General features: G+C 38.1%; 1 pseudogene; it reads left to right on the top strand.

Moving 5' to 3' along the window:
• Positions 1-10,582: 10,582 nt before the first annotated feature.
• Positions 10,583-11,289, top strand: LOC129680745 (olfactory receptor 5AL1-like; annotated as a pseudogene).
• The last annotated feature ends 4,029 nt before the right edge of the window (positions 11,290-15,318 follow it).

A 15,318-nucleotide genomic window follows, 5' to 3' on the forward strand; every position in this document is an offset into this window, starting at 1 on the left:
TTCATTATCAGGTACTGATTGCCACTAACTGTTCTAGAGATGGGTCCCTGGGAAGTTGCACCTATGAAATTTAAACAACATGACTGACTAAACAAGACCTGCCTAGTGACACTAATAGTCTACATGTCAGTATGGATGTGGAAAACTTCCCAGTCATTTGTAAAAGACACTATTTACCAACAGGCACCCTAGTCTTTGGGATCATACAATCTGTCCTCCCTGTTTTTAATGGGAGGAAAGTCAGTCATATGTTGCACACATTTGTAACCTCAGGGTTTGTTTAGAAGAGGCAGGAGGATCAGTTGAAGGTCATCTATATTCCCAGACCTTCTTTAAAATATTTTTATTTTAATGCAGAGTGTTGCTAAGTTGCCAGAGGAGGGTTAAATTGTAATCCCCTCCTGTTTTAGCCTCTCAGTAACTCAGATTATGGACCTGGTAATATCATTTGTTATATTTGGGATTAAACCCAGAGTTCTATGGAGAAAGCAAGATGGTATTAAGACATATTTTCTTACCTCCAACTACCATATAAAAACACCTGCACAAGGATGATCACTACTGCATCTTATTTAAGCTTTGGAAGTTTCAGTTTCCTATATTATTTTATAAAACAAAACATTTAATTGTGGTTGACTTATAGTTGCAGTTGTTTAATCCACTGTCACGGAGGGAAGCATGGCAGTGTGCAGGCAGACAACATGCTGGAAGAAGAGATGAGAGTTCTACATCTAGATCCAAAGGCAGCAGGCAGAGAGTTGAGACACTCTTCCTCCAACAGTGTCACACCTGCTCCAAGAAGGTCACATTTCTTAACAGTGCCACTCCTCACAGGCAGGTAAAACACATGAGTCCAAAGGGCCATTTATTTCAAACCACCAGAGAAAAGATGTCTTAATGGTTAAGAGTACCACAGCACCCATGAAGACCCACAACACCGGTGTGGCAGCTTACTGTATGTGTTACTCCTGTTCCAGGGGATCTGAAACCATCATACAGACATATATACAGTTACTACACCTATGTACATAAAAATTTTAAAAAGAAAGTAAACTTCCAGAATCTGTACTGTTTTCTAAAAACAAATACACATAAGGTTGGTATGAAGATAATGAAGAAATATCTTTTAGCAAATTTGCCATATGGGAGACACAGCTAAGATTCTGACATCAAACCTGTGATGTTAGAGTGAACTCTCTGCTGCCTGCCAGAATCTATGTCCCCGAATTTCATGAGTGCCACATTCTTCCTGGCTACCCAGCCCCACAATATTTTCATATATATCAACTCTCATGAAAGTGGAATATCTTGTATATAAATTGGACTTTGATTAGCATCTTATTGGGGCTTTCCTCTTTAAAGTCATTAGTTCAAAAATGGTTTCCTGTCATAAGTGTTCAGTAAGTTGACACTGACACTGCTTATTAGCCAGCTTATAAAATAAAATGATCCTGCATGGTAAGTGACTACTTGGAAACTAAATGTCCCAATTCTTTATTAAGTGGTGACTCAAATCGATCTTTTTCTCTTAGTGTAGAATAAAGAAAAGAAACCTGAAGGATTGAAACAATGTCAAAATACTAAGAGTAAAGACAGGGCATTTAGGTACTGATTTGTAAGACCATAACTGTGTGTGTGTGTGTGTGTGTGTGTGTGTGTGTGTGTGTGTGTGTGTAGGGGATACTGTGTGTGTCTGTGATTGTGTGTGTGTGTGTGTGTGTGTATGTGTGTGTGATTGTCTGTCTGTGGGTAGGTGTGGGCGCATGCAGTGCCTAGAAGTGTGTATTTGCTCCCCAGAATTACAGGTAGTTGTAATGTGCAATCTCCTTTTCTAGGGCCTGTTCTTTATCGGGCTCTACAAAACTGGAGGAGAGCTCAGTTAACTCCTGGCAGTCCCTTCTGGAGGGATGCACTGATGTTTTAAAATGAGACACTAGTTACAATATAAAGGTTTACTATGGCTAATCTGGGCAAAATATACAGGCCTTTGCTGAATCTACATATCCACCATGGAACAGGAACTGTTAAAGGAAGTCAGAAGATGTATCTGAGGCTTGGCAGGTTTAAAACATGAAATCAAGGGAGAAAAAAGTACAGTTCATATATTGGTCCCTGATCCTTTTGCCCTGAGGCCACTCAGTTTGGAGAATAAACTTAACTATAGAGCTGGCCTGCTGCTGAAGCAGGAGGGTTATCTTTTTGAGGTATCTCATTAACTTACTGTCTGGAAATTTCCAGTAAGTTTAGACTTTGTGATATCTGCCTCTCTCTGTGTCCTTCCTCTACCAGAAAACCAAGGCTGAACATTGCTCTACAGAGTACATAAGAAGCAGCTATTGGTTTTAGATAAGATTATTAGTAGAGAAATTATTTGTGTAGAAAATGGTAGGAATGTTGTTCATGTTTTTTTGTGGTTAATGTTGTGGCATATCCAGCAGAGGAGACCACACTGACATGGGTTTAAGCCAATCAAAAGTCTTCATTACTCAATTGGCAACTATACTGGGTATCCAGGATCCCATTGCAGCACAGAGCCTTTCTCAGGGTGAGCTTTTAAGAACAAACACATCCTGGGATGACATACCTCAGTTAGCAAGAACAGTGAGCCAGAAGCAGAACTACTGAAGACAAAAAAGCAAGGTTAATGCATTCATAGACTTTCCTAGAAATAAGGACTTTGGTGGTTATGTCTACGTTTCATTTGGCAGATGGTGCTCTCTATGTGATGGATTTCCTGGACTGAATGACACTATCATCATGATGTCAGTTTGCTGAGGTCTGGTGACCTGTTACACCTACTACAGGAATGTCATTTGTATGATGGACCCTAGAACTCACAGCTAATATCAAAAATAAATTTTAAAAAGAAACAATTCCTTGACATCCTATATATAGTCCTGTTTAGCCCGGTATACGCAAATTCTTGGGTTCTGGTTACATAGATGCGGATTCAGGTAGAAAGAATTTCAAGACTTCAAAAAGTGAGTCAGAGGGGGCTGGAGAGATGGCTCAGAGGTTAAGAACAATGCTTGTTCTTCCAAAGATCCTGAGTTCAATTCCCAGCAACTGCATGGTGGTTCATAACCATCTATAATGAGATATAGTACTCTCTTTTTGCCTGCAAGCAAAATACTGCATAAATGATAAATAAATAAGCCCTCAAAAAAAAAAAAGGAAAACTGTACTATTTAAAAAGTCAGTCAGCTTGGACTTATGGACAATGGAAAGGGAGCAAATACTAAAGAATAGAGAATAAAAGAGAGAAGGAAATGGTATCAGGGAGGCAAGGGAGTCAATTGCTATGTTAAACTGCCACTAAAAAGAATTCTTGTTGGGAACTGAAGAGGGAAAAAGATACAAGAGACCCTTGAAATATATGGAGTGTATATATATGTGTGTGCCTGAACAAACATGCACAGAGGAATGGCCAAAGAGCTAAAAATTAAAAATTCATCTTCTCTTTGTTCAATTGCTAGTAAAACATGAATACCATTCAATCTCTTTTGACTACTGAAGTTTTTTTTTTGCCAACATATGGAATTTCTAGTACTTTATTTGAAATCTTTTAGTTACATTTAATAATAATTATGCAATAACTATTATTAGTAATTAATAATAATGATTAAATTTATCATTATTATTTTGGGTGTATGTGTCTGTATGTGTGGTGTTAAGGATTAAACCCAGGGCCTTTTGAACACTAGGCATAAGTTTTACAATTGAACTACCCACTTATCCCAGTGATATTTAATTTTAGAACAAATGTCTAAATGGGAAGTAACCTCAGGAGAATTACAAGGTGATACACATATTCTTTCTGACCAAAGCAAGGCAAATTAGCATCCACTTGAAATATATACTTCAGTAAAATGCATTTCTTAAAATAATTTAGTAAATCTCCTGATAATTTTCTGGAAGTTAGGTGTTCTAATACAGATATGCTTGAGCTTTACCATATATCAGAAACCTTGAAGTCTTATTAAAACAGACTTCAAGCCCACCATGGTTGTACAGATCTATAACCCCAGCACTCGAAGACAGAGGTTAAGAAGATGGTGGGCATGAGGTCAGCCTAAGCTACACAGATACACTGTGTTTCAAAAACAATGCCCACCTCCCAATAAAACAAAATAAACAAAGGCTATGTATATAGCTCAATGTTGGAGCACTTACCAAACAACCCATGTGTTGCTTTCCAACATTAGAAAATAAAACAGAGCACTGGATTGCCTGGATTCACACCCAGAGTTAATTACTTGGTAGATGTGGGTCAAAAGACTGGAAAATATACAATTCTGTATGTGTCTGAGTGAACCATACTGGTCTGGGACCATATATTTTAAATATTTTCATTTATGTGTGAATGTGTATAAGCTGAGTATGCATCACGTGTGAGAAGATGCACACAGATGTCACAAGAGAGTGTTTGATCCCATGGAGCTGGAGTTATAGGCAGTAGTGAGGCACCCAGTGTGGGTTCTGGGAAACAGAACTTGTTTTTTGTTTGTTTGTTTGTTTGTTTTGTTTTTTTTGTTTTTGTTTTTGTTTTTGTTTTTTAAGTAGTATATACTTTTAAACACTGAGCCATATCACTATCTTCTGGAGAACACATTTTTATTTATTTACCATTGTTCTCATAGCCCACTTCCCATCTGTTATAATCTTCTGAATTGGTTTTAATTCTCGTTAATAGTGAGGAGAAATCTTTACTACCATCAAACATATTTCTTCCAAGGATGATTTAATAAAAATATTTTAAATGAAGCAAGCCCACAATATTAAAGCTCAAAACTCATTACTATCATGAAAATACAGATATCCAGGTATCAAGATGAATGTTTTAAAAAATGTATAGAAACACTATTGGTCTCATGGCACATGTCTTTAATCCTAGCACTTGGGAGGACAAGGACAATTTCCTTGAGTTTGAGTCCAGCCTGGTCTATACAATGACTTTAAGGCCAGCTAGGCCTACATAATATGATCCTTTCGAAAATGTGTGTGAGGGTGTGTGTGTGTGTGTGTATGTGTGTGTGTGTGTATGTATTAATACACAAAAATATCCTTGAAAAATGGGAAATTGCCAAGGTAAAATCTGCATAAATATTTTACTGTATCATTTAGGGACATAAGACAAAGAAAGTGTATGTTTATATTCAAGATAGATGCATCTTTTCTTCTGAGAAATTCTGATCCAAGGAAAATGGTGAATCAAAAACTGTATCACACCCAATGAGGAATCGAAAAATTAGTGTCACCCTCAAGGACTTGAAAGATGCAGGGGTGGTGTTTCTCATCATATCTCCCCTTAAGTTTATCTGGCCAGTGCAAGAGACCGATGGATCATGGAGAATGACAGTGGACTCTTGAAAATTAGTCAAGTAGTGACTCCAGTTGCAGCTTCTGAACCAAATGTTGTGTCCTTACTTGAGCAGATTAACACATTATCTGGTACATGGTATGCAGCTATTGATTGAGTGAAAGCATTTTTCTAAGTACTTGTCTATAAAAACCACCAGAAACAACATGCTTTCAGTTCACAGGGAAAGCAGTATACTTTTACCATTTGACATCAAGGATATTATTACATAAATATCTTATCCACCAATTTAACATTCCACATATTTTTGCTTCTGACCAAGGAACATATTTCATTGCCAGAAAAGTGTAACAGTGGAGCTAGCAGAAGCCTAGTAGAAAGAGTGTTGCAGAGGGCAGAGCCAGAGAAGTGACCCAAACCCTTTGGAGGAGCCTAGAAGATTGTAAGTGATTCTCAGACATTGGTCATTAATTATTTTTAATTTTAAAGTTTTGTTTTGCTTTATTCAGATTATGACTGTGTATTGGTTCCATCTCTCTTGAAGTGAGAACCTATATAATTATTTTTAATTTTACAGACTCCCACAGATGAGAGACTAAATTTTAAGACTTTGTATTTTAAAAGAGCCTTTCTGTTTTAAGTAGAATAAATGTTTATGCATTTTATTTATTAAAGACTCTGGGTCTTTTGAAATTTAGAATGTTTATATTTTAGTGTTGACATGAATGTTTAATCTTGGGAAAGAAAAAACAAGAAAGGTTTGGCTTAAAAGTGATATGATTTGTCTGTCAAACTGACAAGCCATCAATTGTCCTGATTAGTTTTATGTCAACTTGACACAAGCTAGAATTATCTGAAAAGGAGGGAAACTCAACAGAGAAAAATCCTCCAAAGACTGGTCTAGATGGCATTTTTTTTAACATTTATGGTTGTGAGCTTCACCTTTAATGGCTGAGCCATTTATCCAGCCCTGACATTTTCTCATTTAGTGATAATGTGCAAGGTCCCAGCCTGTTGTGGGTGGTGCTATCCCTGAGCCAGTGACCCTGGGTTATATAAGAAAACAGGCTGAGCAAGCCATTAACGAGCAAGTCAGTAAGCAATACCCTTCCAAGGCCTCTCCATCAGTTCCTGCCTCCATGTTGACCATCTCAGCTTGGCTTCCTGCCCTGACTTCCTTCAATGATGGGCTACCATGTGGAAGTGTGAGCCAAACAAAACCCTTTCTCTTCAGTTTGTTTTTGGTTATTGTGTTTCAGCATAGGAATAGAAACTACAACGAACACACAAACACAAAATTATGTGCTGATTTTGTGTTAGTGTTAGAAGAGGTGTAGCCCTAAGAAGCGTCTGCCATAGATGCTCTTTATGGAAACTTCAAGTTTGTCAAAAAAGGGTATCAAGCACTAGTGTCTGCCTATCCACAAAGGTCATGCCATATAAAGAGAAAATCTGAATATAAAGATCTTCCTTACCCAGAATGTGAAGGGAAACCTCTCCAGACAATGGCCACAAAAATATCTATTTGAGATCTATTACCTATCCTTGAAAAAGGGTAAAAAAAAATCATAATTGACTAAAAGGAGAACTCATCCTACATTCCTTCATGAGTCCTTCTAGACCTGAGTTCACACAAGGAAACCATTCTCAGTCTCTCTGGTCTTAGATAAAAGAGCTGCCCCAAATCCTAGAAATAATTCTGAGCATAAATGCAGTTACTTGAAGTCAGATACAGCACAAAGAGTAAACACCTAAGGAGTCACCTAAACCCCATAAGCAATTGGCTGCAACTCCATTCAACCTCTCTGAGTTTTTCTGATAAGTATACTGGCCATACAACTGGCTACAGGTTGCCTCTATTCTGGCATGGCTGGCCTGCTTCAGATTAAACTATGAATCACACATACAATTCAAATCATTAAATGTGGCGGTACTCCCTCTGTCTCTTTAAACAGAAACCTGTAAGTCTGGCATAGGCTAGTAACAATAATTCCTCCCCTAGGATAATACTTTTTTCCAAAGATCAACTCCTTTTTTGTTCCAAATATAAAACAGCCAAGCTTTGTTAGAAGATATTAGTTTCCTTTGAGATATAAGTAAGTCCTCCAACAAGTTCAAGCACACATACACACACACAAATACACTATACTCCACCTCAGAGGTCAAAATAACACTAAAATGAGGCAACACAGTGACATTCTAGCAAGAATGTGTAGTTTGAATGTGGAGTCCTGTTTTGCAGTGATAGCTTCTACTTTTGTTTGTTTCTTTCCTCTCTGTATGCAACTAATTGTGTCTCTACTTGTTTGGCTGTATTCGCCTGTATTTTTTTTTTTTTTGCGAGCTTTGTTCATTTCTTCCTTATTTGCCTCTACTTGTGTAGCTATTTGAAAAAGTTATTCCTTCCCTCTTTATGTGTCTCTATTTGTGTGGCTATTTCTTTGAGAGATTTGTTCATTTCCTCTTTATGAGCCTCAAATAACTGGATGAGCATAGTTTTAAAGTCATTTTCTTGTGTTTCCGATGAATTGAATTGTCCATTGAATTTGGGGGTTGCTGTTGTAGCCATGACGTCCTGATTTTGTTGGTTGTGTTCTTATGCAGGCCTCTGGCAATCTGCTACCTGTAACCCTCATTGTTTGTTCCTGTACTTCAGACTAGGTCCATCTTTTTCTGGTTTCTGGAATGTTTTTCAGGAAGATCAGAAAGGTCCACTGGTTTGAGAGTGTGTGTTGGTGTTTCAGCTGTACCTAGGAGAAGAATGTGACACCGGCTCTATTCACAGGTGCTGTGAGCAGGCACAGTGTGCAAGTGCAGATTCTATGACTACCTCAGTGGCCTACAGGTCACTGGTATGCAGATATGTCTAGGCTCCAGGAATTGTTTACCTGGAATTCACTGGTACACCCACAGGGCAGGGGCTTCAGTGTCAAGAACCCTGTCCCAAGTATCCCTATGTTGCTCACAATAGGGGTGCGCGTGGTAGGGATCTGTTGTCTGGTTGCTTGCATAGAGGGGCCCTGGATATGGAGCTCTGCAAGCACTCACTTGAAGGTGCACTCACTCTCTTGCAGGATGAGTTGGAAAGCACAGGGGTTCCCTTTGTTCTCTACTCTCGGATTTGATCCTGCTGGGGGAAATGCAGGTGTAGGCTAATAGTCAGCTCAGTGGTACCATAGCAGCAGGCCTTGGTGTCTACCAGTACTGTGTGCTGTGCTGGGACTGCCCAAACTGGGGCCCAGTACCTGTGCTCTGAGAGGACTCTGCAGGCTGCCTCTGTATCCTTCACCTCCTCCAGGGAAGGATTATGGTGGCCAGTCCTGGAGAAATGCCAGGGGTGGGTGGGGTGGGGTGGGACCTGAGTATCCTCTATCCCAGATCCTGAGCTAGGGTTTCTTTGTTAGGAGCCACTGGCACTGGGCCTCAGGAGCTGTGGTCTCTGGCAGAATCTGCTGGCCACTTCCTTTGCTTCCACCAAATAGGGAATAGAGAGGTAGATACACAGAAGTGCCTGGGGATTGACCACCCAAGGAAAGTCCACAGAGAAGTCCGCAGGTAATACGAATCTAAATGAACTCAGTTCACTGTTAGTCCCCTTTCTCCCTGGAAGCCTCAATATCTCTGTTCTGGGTTCAGCAGCCCCTTCACTCACCAATTTCGGAGTTTCAGATCCTTTGCCCCTCAGACATGGTATGTGCTGGTCGCTGCCATCTTGGATCTCTGAAAGCTGTGATTTGAATACCGTTACTTTAATAGTTCTGTCTCATTTTATTTTTTATTTATTAAAAAGTTATTTATTTATTAAAATGTACTCACTTTGTTTTCCCCGCCACAGCCCCTTCCTTATTTCTTCCCAGTCACACCCACCCTCTCTTTTTTCCCCCTATGCTCTTTTCCTAATCCCCTGATAGGGGAGGGCCTTCTCTCCTTCTATCTGACCCTAGCATATCAGGTCTCATCAAGGATGGCTGCATCATCTTCCTCTGTGACCTGGCAAGGCTGCAACCCCCAGGGGGATGTGAACAAAGAGCTGGCCATTGAGTTCATGTTACAGACAGCCCCTGTACCACTTACTAGAGAACCCAAATGGAAACTGATCAGCCTATGGTCTTCCTTTGAACTGAAGATCTAGGTCCTTACAATACATGGTTTTTGGTTGGAGTATTGGTCTCTGCAGGCCACAATAGACCCAGGTTTTTTGGTTCTTTTGTTCTCCTTGAGAAGGTCCAGTACCTCCAAGTCTTTCTATCTCTATCTTCTTCCATAAGTTTTCTGGCACTCTGCCCAAATTTTGGCTATGATTCTTGGTATCTCCTTCTATACCCTGGTGGGAAGGGTCTTTCATTGGTACTCTCTGGAAAACTCCTGTCCGGTTCCTCTTCTTCTCCTACTTCCAATATCTAACATGTTTGCGCTTCTGTCTCATTTGAAAGAGTTAGGAATCTGTTTCTACATTAAAAGTTTATTAGAGCTGTTCCTAGTAGCTGCTTTGTATTTAGGCAAATCAGGCACATATAAATATTTTTTTTTTCCTTTTCAATATATCCAACAACCTTAAATATGTTATAAAATGGCAATGACACAAACTGGGTAAATATATATGAATAAACACACACCAACCTATGTATGGTATATACATACAAATACATACAGGAAATATATATATATATATATATATATATATATATATATATATATATTCAATTTATTTGAAAATCTGTTTGATAGCTAAAGAAAACCTGAGAAAAAAATAGACATACAAAGTAATTTTTCACTTAAAAATTTCCCTGAGTGTATAGTACACATACAATTATCTCACTATCTGTTGAGAATCTTTCATTTATGATTTTCTGAAGCCTATATTTTAAATTTTGTATCTCTAAAATATTCCAGAGGAAGGACTAGAAACTTCTAGAAAGTTTTCAGATAATTACAACAATGTAATATATTTAAGTATTGTCACTTTTCTCTTACAATGAGAGAAATTATATATAGATAGGATATTTACAAAAAAAACTATAAAAGACTATCATTCTACCCATAAAAAGAATCCTTAAGGATTTACACTTTGGAATTTCTAAAGAGGAAATATGATTTGCTGTAGAAGCTTACACAATGTGAAGCTATCCCTCAGAATATGTTCAACATAAAATCAGTCAATTGGAATTAGCTCACCACCTTTATGTGATTATAGCCAACAGAAGACAATCATTTGGAATGTGTACTATGAGGGTTCCTTAGTAATAAGCATTCATACAGTCTATGGCTGAAGGGAACAGTTCAGCATTGTTTGGGTTCATCCTTGTGGGGCAGACAGATGACCCAGAACTTCAGATCCTCCACTCTTCTGTGTTTCTGTTTATCAGTTAAACTACTGTTGTAGGTAATCTAGGAATGACTATGCTAATTCAAGTCAGCCCTTAGCTTCACCCATCCATCCACTTTGACTCTTGGCTTTTGTTGATTTCTGCCATATATACTCAATTACCAAAAACAAAATTGTAAATTTTCTTTGAGAAGTCAGAAGCATAATCTTCTATACATGTGACACTCAGTTGTGCTGTTTCATCACATCTGTTGTCACTGAACTCTACTTGCTGTCAATCATGGCCTATGATCAGTATGTAGCCAACTAGAACCCTAGTCTGTATGCAGTCTTTATGCCTAGGAAGCTCTGTCTTCAGATGATCACCAACACATACATTTATGGATTCTCTGTGGGGCTTGGACAGGCTGTGGGGAACTTCCACTTATCTTTCTGTGGCTCCAATATGGTCAACCACTTCTACTGTGATTATGATCCCTTTGTTACTCTGGCCTGTTCTGACACTCATGTCAAAGAGCTGATGTTGCTAATCATTGCTCAGGTAAACCACTTTTGTTCTTTGGTGATTGTGGTCATTTCTTATATTGTCATTTTTGCCATCCTGCTGATTCTGTTGAGAGAAGAAGGATCAGGGAAGAAATAAAAATCAGAAATTAGAGACTTCCTAAAATTCAATGAAAATGAAAGCAGAACTTACCCAGTTTTATGGGACACAATGAAAGCAGTGTGAAGAGGAAAGTTCATAGCACTAAGTGTCTTCAGAAAGAAGTTTGAGACATCACATACAAACAACTTAATGGCACTTCTGAATGACTTAGGAAAAAAAGAAGCAGACACATTCAAGTTGAGTGGATGGTTGGAAATAATGAAACTCGTGGCTTAAAGCAATAAATTAGAAACAATTAAAAGAATCAATAAAACCAAGAGCAGGTTCTTTGAGAAAATCAACAAGATAGACAAACCCATAGTTGAATTAAGTAAAAGGCTGGGAGAAACTATCCAAATCAGCGAAATCAGAAATGAAAAGAGATATATAACAATAGACACTGAGGAAATAAAAAAACGTTAGGTCTTTCTTCCAAAATCTCTATGCCGCAAAATTTGAAAATCTAAATTTCCTTGATAGATAACATTTACTGAAGCTAAACCAAAATCAGTTAAACCACTTACCAAAGCTAAACCAAAATCAGGTAACTAGATTAAACAGTCCAATATCAGCCATGGAAATAGAAGCAGTTATCAAAAGTCTCCCTGCCAAAAAAGCTCAGGGCCTGATTGTTTCAGCTCAAAATTCTACCAAACTTTGAAAGAAGAGGTAACACCAATACTCTTCAAACTATTTCACACAATAGAAACAGAAAGATCATTACCAGACTCATTTTAGGACGTGAAAGTAACCTTGATACCTAAACCACACAAAGACCCAACAAAAAAAGAGAACTTCAGACCAATCTTTCTTATGAATATTGATGTGAAATTACTCAACAAAATACTTACAGAAAGAACCCTAGAACATATAAAAATATCATCCATCATGAACAAGTAGGCTTCATCCCAGGCATGCAGGGGTGATTCACTATATGAAAATCCACCAATGTATTTGACCTCATAAAAAAACAAAAGAAAAAAAAAAAAAGCACATGATCATCTCCTTAGACACCAGAAAAGCATTTGAAAAAATCCAACACCCATTCATGTTTAAAGTTTTGGAAAGATCAGTGATAAAAGGCACATACATAAACATAGAAAAGGCAAAATACAGCAAGCCTATAGACAACATCAAACAAAATGGAGAGAAACATATATCAATCCCAATGAAATCAGTCATAAGTCAAGGCTGCCATTTTCTCTTCAGTAGAGTACTTCAGTATAGTATAGTATAGTATAGTATAGTATAGTATAGTATAGTACTCCTTTTCTTTTCAGTATAGTACTTCAGTATAGTATAGAAGTGCTAGCTAGAACAATCAAACTACTAAGGGAATTCAAAGTAATACAAATGGAAAGGGAAGAATCACATTATGACTATTTGCAGATGATAGGATAGTATACACGAGTGACCCCAAAAATTTTACCAGAGAACTACTTCATCTTATAAATACCTTCAGCAAAGTAGCTAGATACTATATTAACACACACACACACACACACACACACACACACACACACACACACACAATCAATAGCCTTCCTGTATACAGAAGACAAAAGGGCTGAGAAAGAAATTAGGGAAACAACACACTTTGCAATAGCTGCAAATAACATAAAATACCTTGGTGTGATTCTAACCAAGCACATGAAAGAGCTATATGAAAAAAAAAAATAGTCAAGTCTGAAGAAAGAGATTGAAGAAGGTATCAGAAGATGGAAATATCTCCCATGGTTATAGATCAGTAGGGTTAACATAATTAAAATGGCCATTCTTCCAAGAGCAATATACACATTCCATGCAATTCCCATCAAAAGAACCACATGTAACTGGTAGAGAAATAGGCTAGAGGATCAATGGAATCGAATAGAAAACCCAGAAATAAAAGCACACACTTACAGATACTTAATTTTTGACAAAGAAACCAAAACTACACAATGGAAAAAAGATAGCATGTTCAACAATTTGTGTTGTCAACCTGGATGTTTACATGTAGAAAAATGGAAATAGATCCATATTTTTTACCATGCAAGAAACTAAATTCCAAGTGGATTAAAGACCTCAATATAAAACCAGACAAAAAGAAGAAAAAATGGAGAAGAGCCTTGAACTCATTGGCACAGGAGACAACTTCCTGAACAGAACACAGGCTCTATTATCAACAATCAATAAATTGGACAACATGAAACTAACAAGCATCTATAAAGAACAGCCACTATCATGAGAACAAAACGACAGCCTACAGACTGAGAAAGGATCCTCACCAACCCTATATCTGACAGGTTAGAATATATAAAGAACTTAAGAAATTAAACATCAGTAATCTAAATAATTCAATTAAAAGTGCGATTCAGACCTTAGCACAGAATTCTCAATAGAAGAATACTGAATGACGAGAAATACTTAAAGAAATGTTCAATATCCTTGTCACCAGGGAGATGCAAATCAAAACTACCCTGTGATTTCACCTTATATCCATCAGATTGGCTAAGTTCAAAAACTCAAATGACAAGTGACAACACATGCTGGAAAGGATGTGAAGAAAAGGGAACACTCCTCCACTGCTGGTGGGAATGTAAACTTGTCTAACCACTTCAGGAATCTGTCTGGCCATTTCCTAGAAAATTAGGACCTGTGCTAACTCAAGATCCAGCTATACCACTCCTAGGTATATATCTGAAATATGCTCAAGTACACAAACAGGACATTTGTTCAACCATGTTCTTAGCAGATCTATTCATAACAGGCAGAATCTGGAAACAACCTAAATGACCCTCAAGGGAGCAATGGATACAGAAATTGTGGTACATTTACACAATGGAATATACACAGCTATTAAAAACAAGGAAATAATGAAATTTTCAGGAAAATGGTGGGAATTAAAAAAGACCATCTTGAGTGAGGTAACCCAGACATAGAAAGATGTACATGGTATGTACACACTTATTTTTTTTTTAATTTTATTTTTTCTTATCAGTTACATTTTATTAACTCTGTATCCCAGCTGTGTCCCGATCCCTCATTCCCTCCCAGTCCCTCGCTCCCTCCCTCATCTCCACCGTGCCCCTTGCCAAGTCCACTGATAGGGGAGACCTCCTCCCCATTCATCTGATCCTGTTTTATCAGGTATCTTCAGATCTATAGGACAATCACACTACAATCCATAAACCCAAAGAAGTGAATCAACAAGAAGGCCCCTAGGGAAGATGCTTTATTCTCATGCAGAAGGGAAAACAGGATAGACATAGGAACTGGAAGAATACAGGAAAGAACTCAGTAGCCTACCACAGAGAGCTACCTAGAGTCTGAATGACACTACCTAGGAGGGTAATGAAATAGATGCTGAGATTCATAGCCAAACTTTTGACAGAGTATAAGTAATCTTATGAAAGAAGGTAGAAATAGAAAGACCTGGAGTTGATAGACTTCTCCACAGGGAGATCAATGGAGCCAAAAATATGGGTCCAGTTGGCACTTCAGAGACGATGAAGCAACCAAGGACCAAGAGAGAACCCAAAGCCACTGCTCAGGTGTTGGGCATGGGCAGCTCAGTCTCTATGGGTGACCCAGTAAGTGGAGCAGGGGCAGTCTCTGGCATGAACTTGGTTGTCTGCTCTTTTATCACCTCCCCTTTGTAATGGGGCCTTATTAGGTCACAGAGAAAGAGGATCCAGACAGTCCTGATAAGACCTGATAGGCTAGGGTCAGAAAGTAGGTGAAGAGGACCTTCCCTATAAGTGGGACTGGGGGGAAGTGAGAGGGATGGTGAGAACGGAAGGAGATGAGGGAAGGGTCTCAAGCCAGGATAGGAAGTAAATACTTTGTAATAAACAATAATAATGATGATGATTATAATAATAATAATATGTTATATTCCTATAAGAAAATTACAAATGCCAGAGACAAAGGTATAAAATAAAGTATTTACTTAAATATACATTGCAACAAAAATGAATTCAGCTTTACTGAATTAACACATGTCAAATTTAGTTTATTCTCCTAAGGCAAATTCCAGAGACAATT

This window comes from Psammomys obesus, unplaced genomic scaffold, assembly GCF_907164565.1.
Source record: "Psammomys obesus unplaced genomic scaffold, mPsaObe1.curated_primary_1811, whole genome shotgun sequence".
Taxonomy (NCBI): domain Eukaryota; kingdom Metazoa; phylum Chordata; class Mammalia; order Rodentia; family Muridae; genus Psammomys; species Psammomys obesus.